Genomic DNA, 24436 nt, shown 5'->3' with positions numbered 1-24436 from the left:
TCTCTATATAGGACACTACTTTTGGCCAGAGCCCCATGGTTTTTGCCAAAAGTAGTGCACTATCTTGGGAATATGGTATCATTTCAGACACAACCATGTCTAAGTGTCATAGAGTACACCATAGTACTGTAATAACAGTCGTGTTTTTACTCAACCTATCTACCGGCTTTCATACTCTGCATCTGAGATTCTACTATTCTACGGCCATTTTCCGCTCCAGTTCTGTCATTATCATTTTGCACAATCTGTGGGACCCAGCTGGCTATGCACTATTTTGATCTGATAAAGTGAAGGCTGGGTTAGTAGAAGGCAGAAAGAAGCGGTGTGTGAGGCTCTGTTCTTAAACTTGTTTCGCTTTCCTTGCGGTGGAGACCGGGGCAGTTCAAGGATGGCTGTTTACACCCTACTGGCGTCTTTCTCCATACTCCTGTGTCTGCTTCCTGGTCTCCTCAAAACATGTATGCTAACCTAACCTAGGAGGTGTCAAATAAACACCTGAGCAGGATACCCCATATTCTGGTCATGACGAGGGGGAAACAGAAGGAGTTAAGATGGAATGTCGCCTTGTTTATTTTCCGCATGGAAACATTTTCAGAGAGCAAGCGAACACGTGCCGTAGCTAGCTGCTAGCCAAATATGAGCTAGCTTTATCTAGCAATAATGACATCAACAAAATTGGTATGTAGTGTCTTCATCTCGAAGAAAGACTGGCGCTATTTTTAGGCATCTGATATGTTTCACTGGGGTGGAGTCTGTAAACAGCAAGGCGCACGTCCAAAAGCGGAAGTCGCGTCACAGGCTCTCCTTCCTTTCCCCTGAAAAAAACCTGGATGTTTCTGGTTTCTATTGACCCCACTGAAGGTGCACCTTTTCAGACCATGAAATAATTACTGTTCTTTAATTGGTCTATAGGAATCTGGTCCCGGGAAATTGGCCAGCTGATTGGCTTTGAGCACCCCACTATCCCTGTCCATCACCAGTATGCTGTCAAAGCAACAGTGCCTGAGGTACTCATTTAATTAAATTGTTTTAAAGTAACATGTGTTGTGATGTTTAATTAGATGATTAATACATTTTGATATGTTTTGTTGTGCCTAGGTGAAAGGCCCTGAAGACAGAGCTGCCAGTGATCAGGGACCTGGAGGGCTCATAATACCTCAGACAGGAGAGAGAGAGAGACGGACTGCTGTTTGGGCCCTACGAGAGAGAGAAGATTGTGCTGCAGGACTCCTGGGTTACAAATGGAGTACCACCAGGTCTGTCTGTCTATCTTGCTCTCTCTTTCACTCTGTCCCACTCTCTCTCACACAGACTCCCTCTCTACCTCTCTGTATGCCTAACCTCAGTTGTACTACTCTGTGTGTGTGTGTGTGTGTGTTGTACATGTTTTGGTAAGGAGCTGTTTGAGTCAGACCAGGACCGTATCATGGACCATGTGGAGATGGACATGGAGATGGTACCTGTGGTGAAGAATGCGGACATCATCAACACTGTGTCTGGACCAATCACCTCCACTCCTGACCTCCTGCCCAGGGCGCAGGCAACCACTGGACCGGCATCGGCTTCGGGTAAACATAGGAGTGGGATTGTGTGCAAGTGTTTGTTTGGGGGAGCTCTGCGCAATGGGTTGGGGTCAGGGGTGGATGCTGAAGTAAATTGATGTGATTGGATGGTGTAGTGTGAAAGTTCTTAATTCTGAAGGTCTTACCATCTTCCCTGCTGTAAAAACTAGGTAAGCCTTGTTACGTTTGGTTGACTGGGAGTGGGAGGTTGAAGGTCAAAGGCATTACCGCATGGTCCGACTGTGTGCGATGTCCCAGGTATGGGATGATCCACGGTGGTGGCATCGGGAAGTTCCTCAGTGATTGGATTGTGACTGGGGACCCCCCCCTCTATGACCTCAATGGCAAATGGACAACGGTACCCTATATGTGTACCAAGGTCAGAGTCCTATGGATTCAACAAAGTAGGTGAGTACTCTCTACCCTCACTGGCCTATAGTAGAAAAGGATTTTGGACAATGGGTGAGTGGGTTTTCAATGAATGGGATATCTTTACTGGTTGAAGTAAAGGCATGTTTACTAAAGAATGTTGAAAATTAATGTTTTAATTTCTATCTCCCTCCCTCCCTCAGCAGGCTACTCTAAAGAGGAGTGTTTTGCGGGCCGTCCGACCCACAGGATCAGTGTATGAGCTACTAAAAGGTAAGGCTTCCATGGGCTTCCATGCTGGCTGGGAAAGACCACACTGGTTATATAAGCCTGGATACATTGCAGGATACAATAAGATACCCGGTCAATCAGTCAATCAATACAAGTATGACACTACCACTGAGCGTTAAGCATCGTTTCCCAATTTATTAGTGCAGGTTGCGGACACCTTTCGCTCCACCCCAAAATCATAAACCTCACCTGAGGTAGAGTATCTCATGATAAGCTGTAGACCACACCATTTACCAAGAGAGTTTTCATCTATATTTTTCATAGCTGTCCATTTACAACCCCTAACCGATGCTGGCACTCAATGAGCTGTATAAGGCCATAAGCAAACAGGAAAACACTCATCCAGAGGCAGCTCTTCTAGTGGCCTAATTCATTTCTTCTAGTGGCCTAATTCATTTCTTCTAGTGGCCTAATTCATTTCTTCTAGTGGCCTAATTCATTTCTTCTAGTGGCCTAATTTCAACCAGCATGTTAAATGTGCAACCAGAGGAAAAAACTGTAGACCACCTTTACTCCACACACAGAGACACGTACAAAGCTCTGCCTCGCCCTCCATTTGGTAAATCTGACCATAATTATATCCTCCTGATTCCTGCTTACAAGCAAAAACTAAAGCAGGAAGCACCAGTGACTCGTCAATAAAGAAGTAGTCAGATGACGCAGATGCTAAGCTACAGGACTGTTTTGCTAGCACAGACTGGAATATGTTCTGGGATTCTTCTGATGGCATTGAGGAGTACACCACCTCAGTCACTGGCTTCAATCAATAAGTGCATCGATGACGTCGTCCCCACTGTTACCGTACATACATACCCCAACCAGAAGCTATGGATTACAGGCAACGTCCGCACTGAACTAAAGGGTAGAGCTGACGTTTTCAAGGAGCGGGACTCTAACCCGGACGCTTATAAGAAATCTCGCTATGCCCGCAGACAAACCATCAAATAGACAAAGTGTCAAAATAGGACTAAGCTTGAATCGTACTACAAAGGCTCCGACGCTCGTTGGATGTGGCAGGGCTTGCAAACTATTACAGACTACAAAGGAAAGCAAAACGCAAGCTGCCTAGTGACATGAGCCTACCAGACGAGCTAAATTACTTCTATACTCGTTTCGAGGCAAGCAACACTGAAGCATGCATGAGAGCATCAGCAGTTCCAGACGACTGTGATCACGCTCTCCGTAGCCGATGTGAGTAAGACCTTTAAACAGGTAAATTACCAGGAGGTGTACTCTGAGCATGCGCAGACCAACTGGCAAGTGTCTTCACTGACATTTTCAACCTGTCCCTGACTGAGTCTGTAATACCAACATGTTTCAAGCAGACCACCATAGTCCCTGTGCCCAAGAACACTAAGGTAACCTGCCTAAATGACTACTGACCCGTAGCACTCACTCACGTCTGTAGCCATGAAGGCTGGTCATGGCTCACATCAACACCATTATCCCAGAAACCCTAGACCCACTCAAATTTGCATACCGCCCCAACAGATCTACAGATGATGCAGTCTCTATTGCATTTTACACTGCCCTTTCCGAACTGGGGAAAAGGAAGACATAGGTGAGAATGCTATTGATTGAACACTGAGCTGTAGTCAACACAATAGTGCTGTCAAAGCTCATCACTTAGCTAAGGACCCTGGGACTAAAAACCTCCCTCTGCAACTGGATCCTGGACTTCCTGATGGGTCGCCCCCAGGTGGTAAGGGTAGATAACAACACATCTGCCATGCTGATCCTCAACACGGGGGCCCCTCAGGGGTGCGTGCTCAGTCCCCTCCTGTACTCCTTGTTCACCCTTGACTGCATGGCCAGGCACAACTCCAACACCATCATGAAGTTTGCCGACAACACAATAGCGGTAGGCCTGATCACCGACAACGATGAGACAGCCTATAGGGAGGAGGTCAGAGACCTGGTGGTGCTAGGATAAGAACCTTTCCCTCAACGTGATCAAATAAGATGATTGTGGACTACAGGAAAAGGAGTGCGTACAGTGCGGACAGCCCAGTACATCACTGGGGCAAAGCTTCCTGCCATCCAGGACCTCCAGGCGGTGTAAGAGGAAGGCCCTAAAAATCGTGAAAGACTCCAGCCACCCTAGTCATAGACTGTTCTCTCTGCTACTGCAGGGCAAGCGGTACCGGAGCACCAAGTCTAGGTCCAAAAGGCTTTTTAAATAAAAACGTACCCCCTTTTTTCACCCCAATTTCGTAGTATCCAATTGTTTTAGTAGTTACTATCTTGTCTCATCTCTACAACTCCCGTACGGGCTTGGGAGAGACGAAGGTCGAGAGTCACGCATCCTCCGAAACACAACCCAACCAAGCCACACTGCTTCTTAACACAGCGAGTATCCAACCCGGAATTCAGCCGCACCATTGTGTCGGAGGAAACACTGTGCCCCTACCGACCTGGTCAGCGTGCACTGCGCCCTGCCTGCCACAGGAGTCGCTAATGCGGGATAAGACAAGAATATCCTACAGGCCAAACCCTCCCTAACCCGGACAACGCTAGGCAAATTGTGCATCGCCCCATGGACCTCCCGGTCGCGGCCGGCTGCGACAGAGCCTGGGCTCGAACCCAGAGTCTCTGGAGGCCAGAGTCTTAGACCACTGCACCACCAGGGAGGCCCCAAAAGGCTTTTTAACAGCTTCTACCCCCAAGCAATAAGACTCCTGAACAGCTAATCAAATGGCTCTGTACCAGTACAGCATGTATATAGCGTCGCTGCTGCTCTTTAACTATTTGTTATTTTTAACTTATCTATTTTTTGCTCAACAATTATCTTTCATAAAACTGCATTGTTGGTTAAGCTTGTAAGTAAGCACCTGTTGTATGCGACAAATAACATTTAATTTGATGTTACATAACCACTGCTACTACTGGACCATCATGTTACACTACTACTGCTGCTACTGGACCATCATGTTACACTACTGCTGCTGCTACTACTGGACCATCATGTTACACTACTGCTGCTACTACTACTGGACCATCATGTTACACTACTACTGGACCATCATGTTACACTACTACTGCTACTACTGGACCATCATGTTACACTACTAGAGCTACTACTGGACCATCACGTTACATTACTACTGGACCATCATGTTACACTACTACTGGACCATCATGTTACACTACTACTGCTACTACTGGACCATCATGTTACACTACTACTGCTACTACTGGACCATCATGTTACACTACTACTGCTACTACTGGACCATCATGTTACACTACTACTGCTACTACTGGGCCATCATGTTACACTACTACTGCTACTACTGGGCCATCATGTTACACTAATACTGCTACTACTGGACCACCATGTTACACTACTACTGGACCACCATGTTACACTACTACTGCTACTACTGGACCACCATGTTACAGTACTACTGCTACTACTGGACCATCATGTTACACTACTACTGCTACTACTGGACCATCATGTTACACTACTACTGCTGCTACTGGACCATCCTGTTAAACTACTACTGCTGCTAATGGACCATCATGTTACACTACTACAGCTTCTACTGGACCATCATGTTACACTACTACTGCTACTATTGGACCATCATGTTACACTACTACTGGACCATCATGTTACACTACTGCTGCTGGACCATCATGTTACACTACTACTGCTACTACTGGACCATCATGTTACACTACTGCTACTACTGGACCATCATGTTACACTACTACTGCTACTACTGGACCATCATGTTACACTATGACTGCTACTACTGGACCATCATGTTACACTACTGCTGCTGGACCATCATGTTACGCTACTACTGCTGCTACTGGACCATCATGTTACACTACTACTGGACCATCATGTCACACTACTGCTACTACTGGACCATCATGTTACACTACTACTGCTACTACTGGACCATCATGTTACACTACTACTGCTACTACTGGACCATCATGCTACACTACTACTGCTACTACTGGACCATCATGTTACACTACTACTGCTACTACTGGACCATCATGGTACACTACTACTGCTACTACTGGACCATCATGGTACACTACTACTGCTACTACTGGACCATCATGGTACACTACTACTGCTACTACTGGACCACCATGGTACACTACTACTGCTACTACTGGACCACCATGTTACACTACTACTGGAACATCATGTTACACTACTACTGCTACTACTGGACCATCATGTTACACTACTACTGCTGCTACTGGACCATCATATTACACTACTACTGGACCATCATGTTACACTACTACTGCTGCTACTGGACCATCATGTTACACTACTACTGCTGCTACTGGACCATCATGTTACACTACTACTGCTACTACTGGACAATCATGTTACACTACTACTGCTACTACTGGACCCTCATGTTACACTACTACTGGACCATCATGTTACACTGCTACTGCTGGACCTTCATGTTACACTACTGCTACTGCTGGACCACCATGTTACACTACTACTGCTACTACTGGACCATCATGTTACACTAGTACTGCTACTACTGGACCATCATGTTACACTACTACTGCTACTACTGGACCATCATGTTACACTACTACTGCTACTACTGGACCATCATGTTACACTACTACTGCTACTACTGGACCATCATGTTACACTACTACTGCTACTACTGGACCATCATGGTACACTACTACTGATACTACTAGACCATGTTACACTACTACTGCTGCTACTGGACCATCATGTTACATTACTACTGCTACTACTGGACCATCATGTTACACTACTACTGGACCATCACGTTACACTACTACTGCTGCTACTGGACCATCATGTTACACTACTACTGCTGCTACTGGACCATCATGTTACACCTCTACTACTACTACTGGACCATCATGTTACACTAGTACTGGACCATCACGTTACACTACCACTGCTGCTACTGGACCATCATGTTACACTACTACTGGTACTACTGGACCATCATGTTACACTACTACTGGACCATCATGTTACACTACTACTGCTACTGGACCATCATGTTACACTACTACTGCTACTACTGGACCATCATGTTACACTACTGCTACTACTGGACCATCATGTTACACTACTACTGCTACTACTGGACCATCATGTTACACTATGACTGGACCATCATGTTACACTACTACTGGACCATCATGTTACACTACTGCTACTACTGGACCATCATGTTACACTACTACTGCTACTGGACCATCATGTTACACTACTACTGCTACTGGACCATCATGTTACACTACTGCTGCTACTGGACCATCATGTTACACTACTGCTACTACTGGACCATCATGTTACACTACTGCTGCTACTGGACCATCATGTTACACTACTACTGCTACTGGACCATCATGTTACACTACTGCTGCTACTGGACCATCATGTTATACTACTGATACTACTGGACCATCATGTTACACTACTACTGGACCATCATGTTACACTACTACTGCTACTACTGGGTCATCATGTTACACTACTACTGCTGCTACTGGACCATCATGTTACACTACTACTGCTACTACTGGACCATCATGTTACACTACTACTACCATCATGTTACACTACTACTGCTACTACTGGACCATCATGTTACACTACTACTGCTACTACTGGACCATCATGTTACACTACTACTGCTACTACTGGACCATCATGTTACACTACTACTGCTACTACTGGACCATCATGTTACACTACTACTGCTACTACTGGACCATCATGTTACACTACTACTGCTACTACTGGACCATCATGTTACACTACTACTGCTACTACTGGACCATCATGTTACACTACTACTGCTACTACTGGACCATCATGTTACACTACTACTGCTACTACTGGACCATCATGTTACACTACTACTGGACCATCATGGTACACTACTACTGGACCACCATGTTACACTACTACTGCTACTACTGGACCACCATGTTACACTACTACTGGACCATCATGTTACACTATGACTGGACCATCATGTTACACTATGACTGGACCATCATGTTACACTACTACTGCTACTACTGGACCATCATGTTACACTACTACTGCTGCTAGTGGACCATCATGTTACACTACTACTGGACCATCATGTTAAACTACTACTGCTGCTACTGGACCATCATGTTACACTACTACTACTGGACCATCATGTTACACTTCTGCTACTGGACCATCATGTTACACTACTACTGCTACTACTGGACCATCATGTTACACTACTACTGGACCATCATGTTACACTACTGCTACTACTGGACCATCATGTTACACTACTACTGCTGGACCATCATGTTACACTACTACTGCTGGACCATCATGTTACACTACTACTGCTGGACCATCATGTTACACTACTACTGCTGGACCATCATGTTACACTACTACTGCTGGACCATCATGTTACACTACTACTGGACCATCATGTTACACTACTACTGCTACTGGACCATCATGTTACACTACTGCTGCTGGACCATCATGTTACACTACTACTGCTGGACCATCATGTTACACTACTACTGCTGGACCATCATGTTACACTGCTGCTGCTAGAGGACCATCATGTTACACTGCTACTGCTACTACTGGACCATCATGTTACACTACTGCTGCTGGGCCATCATGTTACACTACTACTGCTGGACCATCATGTTACACTACTACTGGACCATCATGTTACACTACTACTGCTACTACTGGACCATCATGTTACACTACTACTGCTGCTACTGGACCATCATGTTACACTACTACTGCTACTACTGGACCATCATGTTACACTACTACTGGACCATCATGTTACACTACTGCTACTACTGGACCATCATGTTACACTACTACTGCTACTACTGGACCATCACGTTACACTACTACTGCTGCTACTGGACCATCATGTCACACTACTACTGGACCAGTAGTAATGTTACACTACTACTGGACCATCATGGTACACTACTACTGCTACTACTGGACCATCATGGTACACTACTACTGCTACTACTGGACCATCATGTTACACTACTACTGCTACTACTGGACCATCATGTTACACTACTACTGCTGCTACTGGACCATCATGTTACACTACTAATGGACCATCATTTTACACTACTACTGGACCATCATGTTACACTACTACTGGACCAGTAGTAATGTTACACTACTACTGCTACTACTGGACCATCATGTTACACTACTAATGGACCATCATTTTACACTACTACTGGACCATCATGTTACACTACTACTGGACCAGTAGTAATGTTACACTACTGCTGCTACTACTGGACCATCATGTTACACAACTGCTGCTACTACTGGACCATCATGTTACACTACTACTGCTGCTACTGGACCATCATGTTACACTACTACTGGACCAGTAGTAATGTTACACTACTACTGGACCAGTCGTAATGTTACACTACTACTGCTACTACTGGACCATCATGTTACACTACTACTGGACCAGTAGTAATGTTACACTACTACTGGACCATCATGTTACACTACTACTGGACCAGTAGTAATGTTACACTACTGCTGCTACTACTGGACCATCATGTTACACTACTACTGCTACTACTGGACCATCATGTTACACTACTAATGCTACTACTGGACCACCATGTTACACTACTACTGCTACTACTGGACCACAATGTTACACTACTACTGCTACTACTGGACCACAATGTTACACTACTACTGCTGGACCATCATGTTACACTACTACTGCTGGACCATCATGTTACACTACTACTGCTACTACTGGACCATCATGTTACACTACTACTGCTACTGGACCATCATGTTACACTACTACTGCTACTACTGGACCATCATGTTACACTACTACTGGACCATCTTGTTACACTACTGCTACAACTGGACCATCATGTTACACTACTACTGGACCATCATGTTACACTACTACTGCTACTACTGGACCATCACGTTACACTACTACTGCTACTACTACTACTGGACCATCTTGGTACACTACTACTGGACCATCATGGTACACTACTACTGCTACTACTGGACCATCATGTTACACTACTACTGCTACTACTGGACCATCATGTTACACTACTACTGCTACTACTGGACCATCATGTTACACTACTACTGCTGCTACTGGACCATCATGTTACACTACTAATGGACCATCATTTTACACTACTACTGGACCATCATGTTACACTACTACTGGACCAGTAGTAATGTTACACTACTACTGCTACTACTGGACCATCATGTTACACTACTAATGGACCATCATTTTACACTACTACTGGACCATCATGTTACACTACTACTGGACCAGTAGTAATGTTACACTACTGCTGCTACTACTGGACCATCATGTTACACTACTGCTGCTGCTACTGGACCATCATGTTACACTACTACTGGACCAGTAGTAATGTTACACTACTACTGGACCAGTAGTAATGTTACACTACTACTGCTACTACTGGACCATCATGTTACACTACTACTGGACCATCATTTTACACTAATACTGGACCATCATGTTACACTACTACTGGACCAGTAGTAATGTTACACTACTGCTGCTACTACTGGACCATCATGTTACACTACTGCTGCTACTACTGGACCATCATGTTACACTACTACTGCTACTACTGGACCATCACGTTACACTACTACTGCTCCTACTGGACCATCATGTTACACTACTACTGCTACTACTGGACCATCATGTTACACTACTACTGCTACTACTGGACCATCTTGGTACACTACTACTGCTACTACTGGACCACCATGTTACACTACTACTGCTACTACTGGACCATCATGTTACACTACTACTGCTACTGGACCATCATGTTACACTGCTACTGGACCATCATGTTACACTACTATTGCTACTACTGGACCATCATGTTACACTACTGCTGCTACTACTGGACCATCATGTTACACTACTGCTGCTACTACTGGACCATCATGTTACACTACTACTGCTACTACTGGACCATCATGTTACACTACTACTGCTACTACTGGACCACCATGTTACACTTACTGCTACTACTGGACCATCATGTTACACTACTACTGCTACTACTGGACCACCATGTTACACTACTACTGCTACTACTGGACCACCATGTTACACTACTACTGCTGGACCATCATGTTACACTACTACTGCTGGACCATCGTGTTACACTACTACTGCTACTACTGGACCATCATGTTACACTACTACTGCTACTACTGGACCACCATGTTACACTACTACTGCTACTACTGGACCACCATGTTACACTACTACTGCTGGACCATCATGTTACACTACTACTGCTACTGGACCATCGTGTTACACTACTACTGCTACTACTGGACCATCATGTTACACTACTACTGCTACTACTGGACCATCACGTTACACTACTACTGCTCCTACTGGACCATCATGTTACACTACTACTGCTACTACTGGACCATCTTGGTACACTACTACTGGACCATCATGGTACACTAATACTGCTACTACTGGACCATCACGTTACACTACTACTGCTCCTACTGGACCATCATGTTACTACTACTGGACCAGTAGTAATGTTACACTACTACTGGACCATCATGGTACACTACTACTGCTACTACTGGACCATCATGTTACACTACTACTGCTACTACTGGACCATCATGTTACACTACTACTGCTACTACTGGACCATCTTGGTACACTACTACTGGACCACCATCATGCTACTACTGGACCATCATGTTACTACTGCTACTACTGGACCATCATGTTACACTACTACTGCTACTACTGGACCATCATGTTACACTACTACTGCTACTACTGGACCATCATGTTACACTACTACTGACCATCTGCTACTGGACCATCATGTTACACTACTACTGGACCAGTAGTAATGTTACACTACTACTGGACCAGTAGTAATGTTACACTACTACTGCTACTACTGGACCATCATGTTACACTACTACTGCTACTACTGGACCATCATGTTACACTACTACTGCTGCTACTGGACCATCATGTTACACTACTACTGCTACTACTGGACCATCATGTTACACTACTACTGGACCATCATGTTACACTACTGCTACTACTGGACCATCATGTTACACTACTACTGCTACTACTGGACCATCACGTTACACTACTACTGCTGCTACTGGACCATCATGTTACACTACTACTGGACCAGTAGTAATGTTACACTACTACTGGACCATCATGGTACACTACTACTGCTACTACTGGACCATCATGGTACACTACTACTGCTACTACTGGACCATCATGTTACACTACTACTGCTACTACTGGACCATCATGTTACACTACTACTGCTACTACTGGACCATCATTTTACACTACTGGACCATCATGCTACTACTGGACCATCATGTTACACTACTACTGCTACTACTGGACCATCATGTTACACTACTAATGGACCATCATTTTACACTACTACTGGACCATCATGTTACACTACTACTGGACCAGTAGTAATGTTACACTACTACTGCTACTACTGGACCATCATGTTACACTACTAATGGACCATCATTTTACACTACTACTGGACCATCATGTTACACTACTACTGGACCAGTAGTAATGTTACACTACTGCTGCTACTACTGGACCATCATGTTACACTACTGCTGCTACTACTGGACCATCATGTTACACTACTACTGCTGCTACTGGACCATCATGTTACACTACTACTGCTGCTACTGGACCATCATGTTACACTACTACTGCTGCTACTGGACCATCATGTTACACTACTACTGCTACTACTGGACCATCATGTTACACTACTACTGGACCAGTAGTAATGTTACACTACTACTGGACCAGTCGTAATGTTACACTACTACTGCTACTACTGGACCATCATGTTACACTACTACTGGACCAGTAGTAATGTTACACTACTACTGGACCAGTCGTAATGTTACACTACTACTGCTACTACTGGACCATCATGTTACACTACTACTGGACCATCATGTTACACTACTACTGCTACTACTGGACCACCATGTTACACTACTACTGCTGGACCATCATGTTACACTACTACTACTGGACCATCATGTTACACTACTACTGCTACTACTGGACCATCACGTTACACTACTACTGCTACTACTGGACCATCACGTTACACTACTACTGCTACTACTGGACCATCACGTTACACTACTACTGCTCCTACTGGACCATCATGTTACACTACTACTGCTACTACTGGACCATCTTGGTACACTACTACTGCTACTACTACTGGACCATCACGTTACACTACTACTGCTCCTACTGGACCATCATGTTACACTACTACTGCTACTACTGGACCATCTTGGTACACTACTACTGGACCATCATGGTACACTACTACTGCTACTACTGGACCATCACGTTACACTACTACTGCTACTACTGGACCATCACGTTACACTACTACTGCTACTACTGGACCATCACGTTACACTACTACTGCTCCTACTGGACCATCATGTTACACTACTACTGCTACTACTGGACCATCTTGGTACACTACTACTGCTACTACTACTGGACCATCACGTTACACTACTACTGCTCCTACTGGACCATCATGTTACACTACTACTGCTACTACTGGACCATCTTGGTACACTACTACTGGACCATCATGGTACACTACTACTGCTACTACTGGACCATCATGTTACACTACTACTGCTACTACTGGACCATCATGTTACACTACTACTGCTGCTACTGGACCATCATGTTACACTACTACTGGACCAGTAGTAATGTTACACTACTACTGGACCAGTAGTAATGTTACACTACTACTGGACCATCATGTTACACTACTACTGGACCATCATTTTACACTACTACTGGACCATCATGTTACACTACTACTGGACCAGTGGTAATGTTACACTTCTGCTGCTACTACTGGACCATCATGTTACACTACTGCTGCTACTACTGGACCATCATGTTACACTACTACTGCTACTACTGGACCATCATGTTACACTACTAATGCTACTACTGGACCATCATGTTACACTACTACTGCTACTACTGGACCACCATGTTACACTACTACTGCTGGACCATCATGTTACACTACTACTGCTGGACCATCATGTTACACTACTACTGCTACTACTGGACCATCATGTTACACTACTACTGCTACTGGACCATCATGTTACACTACTACTGCTACTACTGGACCATCATGTTACACTACTACTGCTACTACTGGACCATCACGTTACACTACTACTGCTCCTACTGGACCATCATGTTACACTACTACTGGACCATCTTGGTACACTACTACTGGACCATCATGGTACACTAATACTGCTACTACTGGACCATCACGTTACACTACTACTGCTACTACTGGACCATCTTGGTACACTACTACTGGACCATCATGGTACACTACTACTGCTGCTACTGGACCATCATGTTACACTACTACTGGACCAGTAGTAATGTTACACTACTACTGGACCAGTAGTAATGTTACACTACTACTGCTACTACTGGACCATCATGTTACACTACTACTGCTACTACTGGACCACCATGTTACACTACTACTGCTACTACTGGACCACCATGTTACACTACTACTGCTGGACCATCATGTTACACTACTACTGCTACTACTGGACCATCATGTTACACTACTACTGCTACTGGACCATCATGTTACACTACTACTGCTACTGGACAATCATGTTACACTGCTACTGGACCATCATGTTACACTACTATTGCTACTACTGGACCATCATGCCAGTGGACAGTAGTGAAGGAAGTTCAGGTTCATGTGTTTTATGGCGTGTACACATATGGAAAGCATAGTGTGGCTTTAGGAATTTTTAATTCCTAAGCTGTCTGTCTAGCACATCACTATCTCCTTTGTGCCTGGAACTCTCTGCATCCTTGAGTGTGAAGACACTACATGCACACACATTGTAGCAATGTTGTGTGTGTGTTTTGTCCCAGTGCAGCTGTGTGTTCCTGTGTGTATGTTAGACTGTTTGAGGACTTGGTATTCTTTCCTTTTGGGATTGAGGGTGGGGAAAGGCTGGACAGCTTCCAGTTTTTATTCACATGTAATGCCTTGGGAAAATACTGCTCTGTACTTACTGTTCAATACTCTATACAGTCTGATAATATCAGTCCCACATCATCATCATGTGTTGGTCTGAAACCACTCTTGTTTTAAGAGATGGAGGCGATTGAGAGATCGAACTCAAGGTTAGATTCCAAATTGACATGTTCAAACTCCAGGTTAGGATCTCGTTTGCCAATCCAACTCACGGTTAGCTTTCAGTTGGCCATCTACCAGTGGCTGACTCAGCTTTTAATTGGCTCTGAGAATTTAGCACCATCTGTGGGATTTATTTTTTAAATGATGCCCATGGTATATTAAAATACAGTTTTTCCATATGAAAACTATGAAACCTTCCGTGTAAGGGCCCAGTGACATAACATCATGTACGTACTTGCAGTGAATAGTCTCCTTTCTAGAGCCATCCTTGTATGACTGTTTTATTATAACACAGTGGTAAGTTTATCAAGAAACGCTAGTCCGTAAGCACCTCCTCTGAAGTCACTACTGTGAATGGATTTCCACTTTCAGTCATTACATCTGAAATAAACCAAGTAACTAACCCCCAAGTGTCTGTCTGTTCTCCCCAGGCCGAGTTTCAGGCGTACCAACTGGTTCGGTCTAACCTGGTGATGGAGAAGGTTGAGGTCGTGGACCTTACACCCTTCAGCAAGTTCATGGTTAAAGGGGAGGACTCCCAAAAACAACTGGACAGACTGTTCGCTAACACTATGCCCAAGGTAAGGATAACACTATGCCCAAGGTAAGGATAACACTATGCCCAAGGTAAGGATAACACTATGCCCAAGGTAAGGATAACACTATGCCCAAGGTAAGGATAACACTATGCCCAAGGTAAGGATAACACTATGCCCAAGGTAAGGATAACACTATGCCCAAGGTAAGGATAACACTATGCCCAAGGTAAGGATAACACTATATACAACTCACTGTATTAGTACTCAATGTTCTCTTATATCACATCTTACTGTATCTCACCAACACTATGCCCAAGGTGAGAGAAACTGAATGTGCCACTGCTTCATGCCAGGCTAAACTCATTAACTCTCATAGACAACTCACTGCACCACTGTATGACTCCCAGTCTCTATGAAACTCACTACTGCCAACAGGAGGCGGTGTTGAGTTTGAACATAATGACCTGTTTGAGGTTGTTGGGCTTAGGAAGTATATTTATGTTCCTCTCTCTCCCCTGTCAAGTGGGCCTAATTAACATCAACCATATGTCGAACCCCACTCGGAGAGTCTACACTGAGGTCACCATTACCCCGCTCGCACCTGGAGAGTTCCTCCTCATCACAGGACCGGATCAGAACTGCACGACCTCAGGTAACACACACGGAGACAGACGGACAGACTCTAAGCAGCTCAGGCCAGGTGTAGAGTCAAACCATCCCATATAACATGATTCAATATCCCATTATATAACATTATTCTAACCCACATAGAAAACACTGCTAGTATAACTCTGTACTCCAACTCCTCACAGCAGCTGTTAATGTAAACGCCCCCTCTCTCTGCTCCAATAGGGAACAGCACATTAAAAACGAATTCATCTCCTATTCATTCAGCTCTCTCACACACCCTGAGACAGCTTAGTATTGTATTTCGCCCCCTAGTGGTATCAGGAGAACACTGACAGTCAGGAAATCTGCACTGCAGCCTTACGGCAGGGCAGGCAGAGGTGGCCAATCTTCTCCACCAAGGGCCCTGTGGGTCAATGGATTTGCTCCAGCCCTGCAGTAGAACACCGTATTCAACTGATCAAGTCCTTAATGGAGACTTTGATTGGTGGATTAATTGAATCGACATTGTGCAGGCGTTTCTATTCCTTGAAATGTTAAGTTTAACCATATAACCCTATGGATCCCTCTCTAACCCAGGTGGATAGGAGACAGAAGGAGGGATAACGTAGACATCTCTAACGTGACAGAGGACATTGGGGTGTTGGCTGTGGCTGGACCAAAGACTAGAGACGTCCTCCTGAGTGACTTTCTGTAGAACATGAGCGGCCCCCGAGTGGTGCAGTGGTCCAAGGCACTGCAACTCAGTGCAAGAGGCGTTACTACAGTCCCTGGTTCAAATCTAGGCTGTATCACATCCAGCCGTGATTGGGAGTCCTATAGGGCGGTGCACAATTGGCCCAGCGTCGTCCTGTTTTGGCCGGGGTAGGCCGTCATTGTAAATACGAATTTGTTCTGAACCGACTTGCCTAGTTATATAAAGGTTCAATCAAATGTTGCCATTTTCTTTTTTGTTGATAAGCGATGCCTCAAGTTACTCCACTGCAAACCCCTTCAACTGGCTGGCATCAACCTCAGAGCTACCAGGATCTCCTACACAGGTGTGTGTGTGTGTCTGTGTGTTAGCTTACAATTGTTTAAGAGTACATGTGTAGCATGTACAGCGTACTGACTGCGTGTGTTTCAGGCGAGTTGGGCTGGGAGCTGTATCTACCTCCGAAGGACATGGCAGCGGTGTACCATGCTATCATGGAAGCAGGACAGGATGAGGGAATCGACAACTTTGGTACCTACGCCATCACTACGACTGGAGAAGGGCTTTAGAGGCTGGGGTGCAGAGGTACACACACACACACACGTACTCTCATGCGGTATGGATTGACGGGCTGTTTTTTTAATCAGATGAACTTTGACACCAACACTCTGGAAGCTGGTCTGGACTACTTCATCAATCTCAACAAGGTAGACATTGTTACATTGTTACTCTCTCACCAGTCAGCCACCGTATGTGGGTTCAAGTAGAGGTGTTCATATTCAAACCAGGTGGGTTATGTTTAGATGTTGTGAAATTGTGGCCATGTAGCCAGTATCCTAAGTCTCCTACACACATGTATTCTTTAATAAATGCTATGTTTAAATACAGTACACACACACACACACAAACATCACTCTCCTTGTCTCCAGCCTGCAGAATTCATCGGTAAGACAGCACTGCAGGAGATCAAAGCTAAAGGTCTGAAGAGGAAGCTGTCGACGGGACCATCTGGCTCAACGGCAAGGTGAGCTGTGTGTGTGCGCCCGGTGGCAAAGAGGCAACACAACAGAGGCTTTCACTTACACCAACAGTGTTACCACGAATGTAGATTATGGAATGCATTATAGATGTTCCACAATGTGTTTTTTTATGCGTAATATGTATTGTCAATAATTATATCATTGTGGAGTGACATTGTTTCTAAACTCTACACCACCCAGCATTTTCTTACAGTACCTGCAACCATCATATAGAAAAGCATATAGCTTATTGCCCTCTTCTCTCTCCTAGGTGGTTGGCAACACTACATCAGGGACCTACAGCTACACCACCCAGAGGAGTCTGGCATTTGCCTATCTGCCAGTGGAGCTGTGTCCTGTGGGGCAGAGGGTGGAGGTTGGGGAGGACATACCCTGCCATGGTAGTCTAGGAGCCACTGGTCCTCACTTAACCCACCAAGAACCGGCTGCAGAAGAAGGTTAAGATTAAGGCCTACACACGGGGGGCAGCTTAGAACCAGAGTACCAGACCTGAATCCAAATAGGATCTGTTTTCTTTCAAGTATTTACAGAAAATGTGTGCTTTATTTAGCTACCTTCTGGTGCTAATTGCGACCCAGGTCCGTTTAGAACTTGATTCCACACAAAGAAACGCATACAAGTTCTTTCCTCACCCTCCCTTTGGCAAATCATACCATAAATCTACCCTCCTGATCCCTGCTTACAAGCAAAAACTCAAACAGGAAGTACCAGTGATGCGCTCAATACGGAAGTGGTCCGACTAAGCAGATGCTAAGCTACAGGACTGTTTTGCACAGTGGAATGTGTTCCGGGATTCATCCGATAACATTGAGGAATTTACCACATCAGTCACCGGCTTCAGTAATAAGTACATTGACAATGTTGTTCCCACAGTGACCGCATGTGCATCCCCCAACCACAAGTCATAGATTACAGGCTCCCTGGCATCCAGGACCTCTATACCAGGCGGTGTCAGAGAAAGGCCCCAAAAATTGTCAAACACTCCAGCCACCCAAGCCATAGACTATTCTCTCTGCTACCTTACGGCTAGCGATACCAGAGCACCAAGTCTGGAATCAACAGGACCCTGAACAGCTTTTATCCGCAAGCCATAAGACTGATAAACAACTGCTTTAGAGCTAATCAAATGGATATCCGGACCTGCATTGACCCGTTTTTTGCACTAGCTCTTGCACTGACTCTATGCACACACATTGGACTACCCACACACTCATTCATACTGTACTTACACTGAGATCCCAACACACAGACACACACACACATACAAAACGCATACACATGCATAATGACGCCACAAATACACACACACAGCTGCTACTGTCTTATCTATCCTGTTGCCTTGTCACTTTACCTATACAGTGCTTTCAGAAAGTACTCACACCCCTTGACATTTTCCACATTTTGTTGCATGACAGCCTGAATCTAAAATGGATTAAATTGACATTTTTGGTCACGAACATACACATAATACCTCATAATATCAAAGAGGAAATATGTTTATCAAATGTTTTATTAAAAACTTAAATATCACATTTACATAAATATTAATACCCTTTACACAGTACTTTGTTGATGCAACTTTGGCAGCGATTACAGCCTTGTCTTCTTGGTTATGACGCTACAAGCTTGGCACAAGTGTATTTGGGGACTTTCTCCCAATATTCTCTGCAGATCCTTTCAAGCTCTGTCAGGTTGGTTGGGGAGCATCGCTGTATGGCTATTTTCAGGTCTCTCCAGAGATGTTCGATTGGGTTTAAGTCCAGGCTCTGGCTGGGCCACTCATGGACATTCAGAGACTTGTCCCGAAGCCACTCCTGTGTTGACTTGGCTGTGTGCTTAGGGTCGTTGTCCCGTTGGAAGGTGTACCTTCATCCCAGTCTGAGGTCCTAAACACTCTGGAGCAAGTTTTCATCAAGGATCTCTCTGTACTTTGCTCTGTTCATCTTTCCCTCCATCTTGACTAGTCTCCCAGTCCCTACCACTGAAAAACATCCCCACTGTGATGCTGCCACCACCATGCTTTACCGTAGGGATGGTGCCAGGTTTCCTCCAGATGTGATGCTTGGTATTCAGGAGAGTCCTTTAGGTACCTTTTGGCAAACTCCAAGCGGGCTGTCGTGCCATTTACTAAGGCGTGGCTTCCATCTGGTCACTCTACCATAAATCCCTGATTGGTAGAGTGCTGCAGAGATGGTTGTCCTTCTGGAAGGTTCTCCCATCTCCACAGAGGAACTCTGGAGCTCTGTCAGAGTGACCATCGGGTTCTTGGTCACATCCTTGACAAAGGCCCTTCTCCCCCGATTGAGCAGGCTGGCAGCCAGCTCTAGGAAGAGTCTTGTTGGTTCCCAACTTCTTCAACTTGATGGAGGCCATTGTGTTTCTGGGGACCATCAATGCTGCAGAATTTATTTCTTTTTTATTACAAAATTGTGAAATTTGGGGAGTAAGTAGGTTAAAATCTTCTGGAAATTCACAGAGGGTGCACAGCGGGACAAAGTGCTGAATTTTGGCTATTTAGCAAGTTCTTATTTATATACACTACCGTTCAAAAGTTTGGGAATATTAGAAATGTCCTTGTTGTTGAAAGAGAAGCTCATTATTTGTCTGCCGTTTCCAGCTACAATGGTCATTTACAACATTAACAATGTCTACACTGTATTTCTGATCAATTTGATGTTATTTTAAATGTAGAAAAAAAAGTGTTTTTCTTTCAAAAACAAGGACATTTCTAAGTGACCCCAAAATTTGAACAGTAGGGTATTTATTTTTAAACAGATTTATTGACTATGTGGTCCATGTTGAAGGGCACTTCATTTCATATAACATATATCCCGTCCACTCAAACGACCCTGCTGGAGCATGGCTCTGGAGATGGACACGAAGGGAAAGTCACTTGAAAGCTTAAGAGCTTTTTGAAAGGTCTTTCAGCCTGTTGTGGTGGGATGGAGTTTTGGCCTGCTTGGTGACATCACCAGGCGGTAAATTACTTGAAACAGAGTTCCAAACCTCTCAGTTTCCCCTCCCCACTCAGACCACTCCCAGAAAGTCCTACACTCTAAAAATGTGGGGTTCAACAAGGGTTCTTCTAAGAGCCTCAATTCTTTGAAGAACCTTAGGGTTCTTGGCACTGAACATGGCCCCCAAAAGGTTCTTCCAATAACCCCATAGGAGGTGGGGTTCATCAAGGAACCTTTGTTGGTGAGGGTTCTTGCAGGAACCTAATTGCCAGACTGAAACATTTGGATTTGAATTTGATAGGACAGCAGGTACAGGTACTTAACTGAAAAATGTAAAGATCTCCTCAATGTAGAGTAAGGTTGTTCCTTATATGATCTAAATTGATATTGTTTTATGATGATACCATCTATCTTTTCATATTTGTGCAAATCTTTCTAAAACAGAAAATGGCCACAATTCAATGGATATCAATCAACGAAGAGGTAGGAATATGTAGGCTATAAGAACATGTAGGCTATAAGAACATGTAGGCTATAAGAATATGTAGGCTATAAGAACATGTAGGCTATAAGAATATGTAGGCTATAAGAACATGTAGGCTATAAGAACATGTAGGCTATAAGAACATGGTATGAAGGTATGAATTCTGTCTATAAGTGTGCGTGTTTTGTTAATCATCTGTATAATGACTATTTTTGGATTCACAGACTTCACCCTCCCTACACCTCTGATGAATATAACAGGAAACCTGTTCGATCACCACGCACTGCAAAATCATTCTGGCTATGGATACAGAGAACATCAACACCCCAGAGGATATATCCATCAGACTTGGGGTTCTGCTGGGAGTTTACCTCATATTTGGATTTTTAAATTCTGCTTTGCCACTAAAATCATAATAAACACTGAGAACTAAAATATTGTGTTATTGTTGTTGTGCTTATTATTAATAATCAGGGGAGGAGAGGGTAGTTCAAAAATGTACCTCAAAAGGTTATTCGTTAAAAGGGTTTCTTTGAAGAACTTCTAGGGGTTCCCCCACAGTTCAATTTGAAGAACCCCGAAAGGATACGCCAGGAACCTCCATTTTAGAGTATCCGAAGGTTCTAACAATAAACGTAGCATTAAGATGCTTTTGAGAAACTGGGGCCTGTTGTTTACGAAGTGTGACAAATACAATTTTATTTTATTTGAATAGCTCAGCCTTTGCAACATAGTGTAGCCTACAAACAGTGGTGGAAAAAGTACCCAATTGTCATACTCGAGTAAAATAAGGTAAGGTTTGTTCCTTGATGTTGTTTTATGATGATACCATCTATATTTTCATATTTGTGCAAATCTTTCTAAAACAGAAAATGGCCACAATTCAATGGATATCAATCAACAAAGAGGTAAGAATATGTAGGCTATAAGAACATGTAGGCTATAAGAATATGTAGGATATAAGAATATGTAGGATATAAGAATATGTAGGCTATAAGAATATGTAGGCTATAAGAATATGTAGGATATAAGAACATGTAGGCTATAAGAACATGTAGGCTATAAGAATATGTAGGATATAAGAATATGTAGGCTATAAGAATATGTAGGATATAAGAATATGTAGGATATAAGAATATGTAGGATATAAGAATATGTAGGCTATAAGAATATGTAGGATATAAGAATATGTAGGCTATAAGAATATGTAGGCTATAAGAATATGTAGGCTATAAGAACATGTAGGCTATAAGAATATGTAGGCTATAAGAATATGTAGGCTATAAGAATATGTAGGCTATAAGAATATGTAGGCTATAAGAATATGTAGGCTATAAGAATATGTAGGCTATAAGAATATGTACGCTATAAGAACATGTAGGCTATAAGAATATGTAGGCTATAAGAATATGTAGGCTATAAGAATATGTAGGCTATAAGAATATGTAGGCTATAAGAATATGTAGGCTATAAGAATATGTAGGCTATAAGAATATGTAGGCTATAAGAATATGTAGGCTATAAGAATATGTAGGCTATAAGAATATGTAGGCTATAAGAATATGTAGGCTATAAGAACATGTAGGATATAAGAATATGTAGGCTATAAGAACATGTAGGATATAAGAATATGTAGGCTATAAGAACATGTAGGCTATAAGAATATGTAGGCTATAAGAACATGTAGGCTATAAGAATATGTAGGCTATAAGAACATGTAGGCTATAAGAACATGTAGGCTATAAGAATATGTAGGCTATAAGAACATGTTGAAGGCTGGCTGTATAGCGTGCAGATAACTGAACTGCTCACTATTGTGTCTGCAGGTATACAGACAAGTAGGCATACAAAAGGTATGTTATGCAGATCACATTACCATCCTCCTCCCTTAATTCATCAATGAATATCCCATAGGCCTCTACATTATGGACATAGTATACGTATGAAAACCATTATCAAAACGTTTTTTACATTCACATTTACCAAAAAAAACAAGGTATGAATTCTGTCGTGTGCGTGTTTTGTTAATCATCTGTATAATGACTATTTTTGGATTCACAGACTTCACCCTCCCTACACCTCTGATGAATATAACAGGAAACCTGTTCGATCACCACGCACTGCAAAATCATTCTGGCTATGGATACAGAGAACATCAACACCCCAGAGGATATATCCATCGGACTTGGGGTTCTGCTGGGAGTTTACCTCATATTTGGATTTTTAAATTCTGCTTTGCCACTAAAATCATAAACACTGAGAACTAAAATATTGTGTTATTGTTGTTGTGCGTATTATTAATAATCAGGGGAGGAGAGGGTAGTTCCAAAATATACCTCAAAAGGTTATTCGATGATCCATTAAAAGGGTTTCTTTGAAGAACTTCTAGGGGTTCCCCCACAGTTCAATTTGAAGAACCCCGAAAGGATACGCCAGGAACCTTTTTTAGAGTGTACGAAGGTTCTAACAATAAACGTA

At 43.5% G+C, this 24436-nt stretch overlaps 1 long non-coding RNA gene across 1 annotated transcript; it reads left to right on the top strand.

The window, feature by feature from the left end:
• Positions 1-647: 647 nt before the first annotated feature.
• Positions 648-17616, top strand: LOC112230816. The gene is made up of 8 exons (XR_002950376.2): positions 648-1007; positions 1099-1256; positions 1397-1568; positions 1733-1970; positions 2135-2204; positions 16049-16198; positions 16680-16808; positions 17363-17616. It is a non-coding gene; the product is annotated as an uncharacterized LOC112230816 (long non-coding RNA).
• The last annotated feature ends 6820 nt before the right edge of the window (positions 17617-24436 follow it).

The sequence above is a fragment of the Oncorhynchus tshawytscha genome, linkage group LG33, assembly GCF_018296145.1.
Source record: "Oncorhynchus tshawytscha isolate Ot180627B linkage group LG33, Otsh_v2.0, whole genome shotgun sequence".
Classification (NCBI taxonomy): domain Eukaryota; kingdom Metazoa; phylum Chordata; class Actinopteri; order Salmoniformes; family Salmonidae; genus Oncorhynchus; species Oncorhynchus tshawytscha.
This window is presented reverse-complemented; position numbering and strand designations above follow the sequence as displayed.